This window comes from Crocodylus porosus, unplaced genomic scaffold, assembly GCF_001723895.1.
Source record: "Crocodylus porosus isolate Cpor-Errol unplaced genomic scaffold, CroPor_comp1, whole genome shotgun sequence".
In the NCBI taxonomy this organism is placed as follows: Eukaryota; Metazoa; Chordata; order Crocodylia; family Crocodylidae; genus Crocodylus; species Crocodylus porosus.
In genome coordinates, this window is record NW_017728943.1 from 128,786,478 (window position 1) to 128,794,542 (window position 8,065).

Consider the following 8,065-nt stretch of genomic DNA (forward strand, 5'->3'; position numbering starts at 1 on the left):
GTGACCTTCCTGCTCATCCCCAGAGGTTTCTGCTTTTCTTTTGCCCCTCAGTGTTTGCATCTGCGCATTCATTAATGCACTTTTGGTAACGTGCATTAAATTTAGTACCTCCATTGTGAGGTACTAGAAAAAAGTGCATTAGCCTATTTTAATGTGCATTAGTGAAAGGGCACTTTTTGTGATTCTTTAATGTGCAATGAAATAGGCTAATGTATATTAAAGCACATGTGTGCACACTCCCAGCAAGTTGCTTCTGCCCCACCACTCCAGCTTTTTCATTTGCAGTCCATGCATGATAGACTGCCTCTGTCTCCACTCTCTGGGGCTTCATACCAGCAGGCTTTCATGGGCTCCAAGCAGGCTGCCAGCTGGCAGGCACTCACACAGGCATACATAGGCATGTGCACTCTCCAGCTCCCCTGCTCATATCTTATCCCTTAGCTCTAGAAACAGCCATAGTTCTTGAGGAAAGGGGCCTTTCCAGCACCTTTCACATTAGCCAGGCCACATCCAGTCCCTCTGGAATCCAGCCATTAGTGCTTTGCCTGGCAGAACAAAACCCATTTGAAAAATCAGCTGTCAACATAAAACATCCAAACAAACAACACAACTACATAATCATTCTAAATATGCATGTAAATTACTTATCAGGATACATCATTATATTTATGGATTGTCATGAAGATCAACAAACCTGCGCTCTATGAGTTCCAGACAGATGGACTCTGCCTGAAAACACCTGAAACAAGGTGCCTCCTTGTACTTTATAGTTCAGAGTACATTTCCTGATGGAAACTTTGGCAGGTCACCTCAGGTCAGAATTATTCCAGGTATTTCCTTTGAGCTCATGTTTATTGGCTGCTCTTGGCAGCCACCTGCTCTTCCTCACTGAGCAATATTTTCCCATCCTTTTAAGCTAAAAGAAACCAAATATTGTCTATGATTAATTTAGTACAACAAGGGACAATAGCAAATAACCTAAGTACATCTTTTGTTGTTTCCATAGTCTACTTTTCTTTAAACTGTTTAATAATTTATCACAAAAGGCCATTATGGAATATGAGACCTGTGCAAAATAAAACAGCACTTAAGCTAGCAATTGGAAGAAAACATTTTCTTCTGTTCCTTTCAAATCCTGGCTAAATTCCAGTTCAAATTATTTCATTTTCTTGACCTAAGTTTATATTTTAATTTCAATGGCCTAAGCTATTCTTCACATTCCCTTCATAAAAGCACTAATGAATAGAGTTGGAAGCAAAGAATAAATGCAGAGCAGACTGTAGTGATCCAATATACACAGTGAGATTTTTCAAAGGAAATAGCTTAATTTCTAATACACACCCACATGCCATTCAGGAACATAATCATTTATACACACCTCTGAGTCCCAGTCATGGTTTACAACCTCTATTAGGCTAGGCACTGTGCCAACAAAAAGTTGGTTCCCACCCCAAAGATCCTATGATCAAAGATGAAACAACAGAAGGATACAGAAAGAATGGGACGTAACAGTGAAGTAGTGTAGGTCCACTTGTTCAGCAGAGCTATGGACAGACATTACACATAAACCGGTTTAAGTGATCAGAAACTGGTTTAAACCTGTAACAGAACAGACATTCAGTGCACATAAACCAGTTTGAAAGTGGCTGAAACTGTTTTGAGATAAACCTGGTTGAATGTAGTATATCAGACGTAACTAATTTGGCTTAAACTGGTTTATGCAATGTCTGTCCCAGACCCAGAGGTGTAGGTACATCAATAATGTAAGATTTATTGATTTTTTTATAAGCATTGCAGCAAAGAAGTGTATTAAGGAAGGATTTTTAGTGAAGCATTTGTAGGTTAATTAAGGATTTTTGGAGGTGATATCTTTTATTGAACCACCTGTATAGTAGGGAGACATCTTAGACAAATCTTTTGGGTGCCAGGTACCCTTCCTTAGATCTGGGAAAGAAGAAGACACAACTTGACTTAAGTAGTAGAGAGGACAATGATTTTTCTATAATTGTAAATGCACAGCCAACCCTAGAGTGGTGTGGGGCCCAGGGCAAATTAGCCTGTGCGGGGCCCCCTTTACACTGTGTGGGGCCATGGTACCCCCGCAAAGTGGGTGGGGGGGTTTCCGTGCTTCTTCCATGGTGTGAAGCTGAGCTGCCAGCTCCAGGTGGGCCCTATGAGAGGGGCCTCAGCCACTCTGCCCAGCTCCACGGGGCCCCCCCAAAGCACAGGGCGCAGGGCAGTCACCCTGATTCACCGTTCTCTAGGGATGGCTCTGTCTAAATGTAAATAAAACCTGTCTGCTTAAAAGAACGGAAAAGGCCTTTCTAATAGGAGTGAAGAGATGTTATCAGCCGTAGCTAAAAGACAAGAGGAGTGCAATAGAAAGGATAACCTGATTAGTGGAACGGGAACCCATAGATAAATGGTGTGCCTTTAAAAAGCTATAGAGTTGTTAAAATGTTCTGTTAAACCATACGTGACTTTTGATAAAAAATGCTAGTGTAAATTTTATCTGCAAAGTAGTTTGAATGAACTGTGCAAGTGCAAGTGCAAAATTAGAGGACCCCATTCCAAAACTTTTGTTGACCTCAGTAAAAGGTCTTTGAATTGTTCTGGATTGTTCTGGCCACCTTTACTGGCTGCATTAGAGACGTGAAATATTTGCATACTAGACTGTCTCCAGGTGTAATTTGCTACAGGTCACTTTGAATCATTCTGCAAAATTATTCCCTAGATTTTTTTTCTCCTTCTATGGTTCAGTAGCTCAATATAAATTAAACTGTTATGGTATTGCTAAGCATCAGGTTTTTCTGTTTTAGACTATGCTTAGTTGTTTGACTAGTACTAATGTTTGTGTGAAATCCTCTTTCAAACCCATAGATATTTCAAATCAAAATCAATCTAAGCCATAAACATGTTTGATGTTAGAATCAGCTTTATACATAAAAATGTTCTTAAAAAGGGGTGCAACCTCCGAATAAGGTCTTCTTAGGCCTCTAAAGCTGCAGTGGAGACCTAAGAAGGTAGAAGCTGAAGGTGGAAAGGACAGGAGACGGTTCAGTCTGGATAGGCAGAAATACTCTTCCCCTTAGCATCCGATCTCTGCCACTGAGAGAGACAGGTTATGTTAAGCAGGCACGATGTTATGTTAAGCAGGAACAATGGACTCAGGCCCACCAGGAAACTACAAGCCCACCCTCAGTGGTTAGAGGGAGGCCACTAATTGCATAACAACTGAATCCTTGGGACAAATCATGGAAAAAACAAGAATGGGAGTGCGGGTCATAGGTTAACAGCAAGAGTTCCACGGGAGGACACCAAGCAGAGAACAACGGGTAGCACTCACTGCCCCTCAAATGTATCTAAGGAATCTATGGATGCTGTCCAGTGAAACTGCCCAGAGAAGTGCATGGGTGAGTAAAAGGAAGACAGCCTCACAGTTGCCCAATTACTGGATTAGATGGACTTGTGATCTCATCTTGTATGGCATTTCTTATGTTCTTAATACAGGAAATAATATATAACCATTTTCTCTGTATTGGTTTTTCATGTTTGTGGTTTGAATTAGCAGAGAGAGTTAAATATTCAAAGATTTTTTTCTCCATACTTTTAATACTTACCAACCCCTTTTGCAATCAGTATGCTGTTGGTGCTAGTCATTGTACAACTATGCAATGAGAAGCACCATGACCAGAAGAGACTTGGGGGCATGAACGACACATGCCCCTGGAAGCTGGTGGGGCACAGCGGTGGCATGGTGGTAGCGAGCAGGGAGCTCCTGCAGGCAGCCGCTGCGGTGTTGGCGGGGAGGTGGGGGTGGCAAGTGGTGACTGCCTGCAGGCACCACTGACAACATTGGCTGTGCTTCTTGCGGGGGGATACACCACCAATCTCAGGGGGTGCACATGCACCTGTGTGCACCCCCTACTCATTGCCAGTGCTTGGGGGTCTTGATTGACCACAAGTTGAACATAAGCCACCAATGTAATGCTGTGGCCAGCAAAGCAAACCAAACTCTGGCATGCATCCACTGATACACCTCAAGCAAAATCAGGGACATCATCCTCCCACTTTACTTTACCTTAGTGAGGCTGCAGCTGGAGTACTGCATCCAGTTTTGGGCCGCCCACTTCAGGAGGGATGTGGATAAGCTTGAGAGAGTCCAAAAGAAAGCCACCTGTGTGATCAAAGGCGAAGAGAGCAAGCCCTATGAGGAGAGGCTGAGGGACATGGAACTCTTCAGCCTGGCAAAGAGAAGGCTCAGGGGGGAGTTGGTGGCTGCCTATAAATATATAAGGCGGGGTACACCAGGATATGGGAGAAGACTTGTTCTCCAGGGCTCCCCAAGGGATAACTAGGTCTAATGGCCACAAACTTCTAGAAGGTCACTTCGGATTCAATATAAGGAAAAACTGCTTTACAGTCTGAATGTCCAAGGTCTAGAACAGACTCCCCTCAGAGGTAGTGCAAGAACCTACTCTGGACTCATTCAAAAGGCATTTGGATGTTTATCTTGCTGGGATCATTTAATCCCTGTAGACTTCCTGCCTCTGGACTTGATGATCTCAAGACCATCTCTTGATGGTCCCTTCCAGCCCCTAATTTCTATGATATCTATGAAGATAATCTCTGTCCCAGAGAGCTAACAATATGAATATACGACAGAAATAATAAGCTGTCTTGCTCAACCTTTTTAGATTCCATTCTTCAGAAAATGCCAGCTCTTGGCTCCCATTCATTTCCTGACTACTGAAAAATAATAGAGCCATTTTTCTGTTGCAAAAAATTCAAAAAGACCACAACAGGGGAGAATGTTTTTGATATTATAGATGCCTATTTGATATCTCTGGATTTATGATGTGAATCATGTGTAGGAGTTTGCATGCTTAACAGTATTATTATTGCGTGGCACCCTGCAGCACCCTTAAAAGGATCTCACAGTGGCCCAGGATGCAGTGTCACCCTAACTGAGAATCACTGCAGTAGGGGAATACAACACATAGATGCAGAAAGAACCAGATAACAATGAGTCTGTTATACATAGCCTAAAATGCAGGATCTTGGTAGTGGTTCTGTAGGTATGGATGAGATGTTGCACAAATGCCAGTATCCTCACTGACACTAATACCACCAGTATGGAAGCATTGATTATTCAACAGCAGTTGTGGTGAACAGGGCATTGTGTGTGCACGTCTGATGTACATATATCAAAACAACTGCTATATTCCCAACTCAACCAAGGACGGAGGACACATAGGGGCCAGAAGAAATGTTTCAAGGATACTCTCAAAGCAAACATTAAGAAGTCTGGCATTGATATCACACATTGGGGAAAACTAGCCTGGGACGGGGCTACATGGCAACACCTTGTGAGAGAAGGCACATCTTACTTTGAGGAAAACCATCTCACCCTGGATGCAGAAAAATGACAGAATTGGAAGGAAAGGAAATGAGCCTGAGAACTCCATGGTCCACCTCTCCCTTTAACCATCACCTGTGGTGTTTGCCATTGAGCCTATGGCTCTAGGGTAAGCCTTCTTAGCTATCAACAGACTTATCTACAATCCTTTACTTGACCTTTACTTGACCCATGGGAATGATCATCCTCGACTGTGAGGGATTGCCACTGATGCTGCTGCCAATCCATTTTTTTTTTATATAATAATATACAGAAAGCTTTTCTCATCAGGTAATATCCCTTCCCCCCACAAAAATCAAAAACATAACAAAAAAGTAGCTACAAGCAAAGCTTTTATGTGTTGACTTCAATGGGAAGTAAGCACAAGCTTGAGTTTAACACACACTTAAACACTAAAGGATTATGATCATGGATAACAATAATTGTATTAGCAAACACAAGTTAAATCATCATCAAATATGCAGTATAAAAAGCCAACACATGAAAAAGCCAAACAAAGTGGGGTTGTTGTAAAAAGGATGGGGAAGATGGATCCTATGTATGTAAAAGCAGTGATTAAAATTGTAAATGTTTCTGAAAGTAACTACAAGAGGCTTGAGGAGGGAGATGCAAAAAGAGCCAGCTTTCTTATTTTGAAGAAAATTTATTGGGCTGAAATGTTTAATACTTATTCTCAGCCCACAGGATAAATGTATTAGAAAAGATTTAATAAAATCTATTCAGCTGTATTTCAATGTTTTTTAAATTACGTTTTTCATTATATTAAGAAAATTGTTTAGATGCTTTCTTCTCATAGAATAGCTCAAACATGTTTTTTTGACATGTTCATAACTTGGCACATTTACAGTCCTTTGAGGAATGCATACACTGCCAAGTTTAAAAACATTTGGATTAGAAATAAGGAAGGTCTAACTGAGTAAAACTTGTATTTCATGCTTCTACAGTTCTTTTTTTTTTTTTGCTGATTTATGAAGAATGTGCTGATGCTTAAGTCAAGTTGTATAGCATGTCTGGTCTGTGTAATGAAATAAACACAGCTGCAATTATTCCAGTCATTGCAGAGTGAAATATGTTGAACAGAACACTTTTGAGAATATTAATATACAAGAAAGTGTGTTAAAAGTTCTATTTTTCTTTCTTCTTACAGGCTTACCCTCCAATTTCTCAAATTTACTTGTATGCAACATTTTATATTATATATAGAAGTTAGGAAACTCACAGGTCATAGTTACATTTCTGCGGCAGTGGCAACTCAGCTAGCATGCACAAATATTATAAGACAGTAAAATTATCAGCATATATAATAATAGATAATAGTAATAGAAAATACACATCTGCAGATAAACACAGTTTTGATTCTTAACTTAGTATTTCCTGACTTGTCTGCATGTAGGTTCTCAACTGTAAAACTAATTTGGCATTTAATTATAATCTGTATTGGACCATAATATATCCTTTCCCCATTACTTCTCCGGGCCTCTTTTTTGGAATCTTGAGTACACTTCATCACTTAGACTTTATTTTACTAGGGATAGGCTAATCTCCAAGATTGATTATATGTATACACAAATATAATCAGATTATACTAGGTATACTACATCTCAGTCCAAAACTGCATGAATAGAACAAACATACATTTTTGACAGGTTAATAATGGCAGGCGTTGTGCTTAGTGCATTCCAAAGTTTGTTGAGCTGAACGAATAGCAAAATGAAACCAAACCAAACTCTTTCTGAAGCAAAGTAAAACTATCAAATTATAGACATTCAAAACTTGACAACTACATCCAAAATTTATTCAGGACACCCATTTATCAGAAGGTCCTAAGTTCTTGAATAACCGGGGATTCAGATGCATGGAAACTCCAGCCCTTTTAGATTCTCCTTTAGAGCTTTACTATTGAAAATTTAAATGGTCTTCAGGTGCTTCCACTACAGCAAATTTAGAGCCTTCAGAAAGACTGAAACTTAAGTAAACTGTGATGAGACACCAGTTCTAATGGAGCTGGCTCTGGGGAAAGTTTTGTCTTCATGGGATGTGCTTCCATGTTTTCTTACCCTGTGTGTGCTTAGCATCACACTGGCAATCTTGGGTGACAAAAGGAATGTTCAGTGAACCTCAATTTTTAGTTAATAGTTTAGTTAATGAGAGTAGTTAATTGCAGCTTATCTATATATCTCTAGCTCCCAATATAACTGGCACATCTCTTTCTATTCCTTCTTTTTCAGTCTGACATTCTGTCCTGACAACAGTAGAAAGGCTGCACAACTCGTTATTAACTTTCTGTCTGTCTGTCTGTCTCTCTCTCTCTGCCTGAACTGACAGAAAAAAAGTAGTTATTAGCTATACCAGCAGTTCTCCACCTTTTTAGACTCAAGGCACATCTTGTAAGACTAAAGGCATTCCCCATTAGACTTAAGGCATCTTTCGGAAAATGCCAGCTTTTAGTTTTCACCCATTTTTTACTAAGAAAAGTAATACAGCAATTGTTCTGATGCAAAGAAATCAGAAAAACCACAGCAGGTCGGAATTTTTTTAACACTGTGGATTCCTAGTTGAAATCTCTAGGTGTATCTTGTGAATCATTTTTACACGCTTACCAGTAGTAATACTTCATGGCACCTGTGTCACCCTTGAAAGGATCTC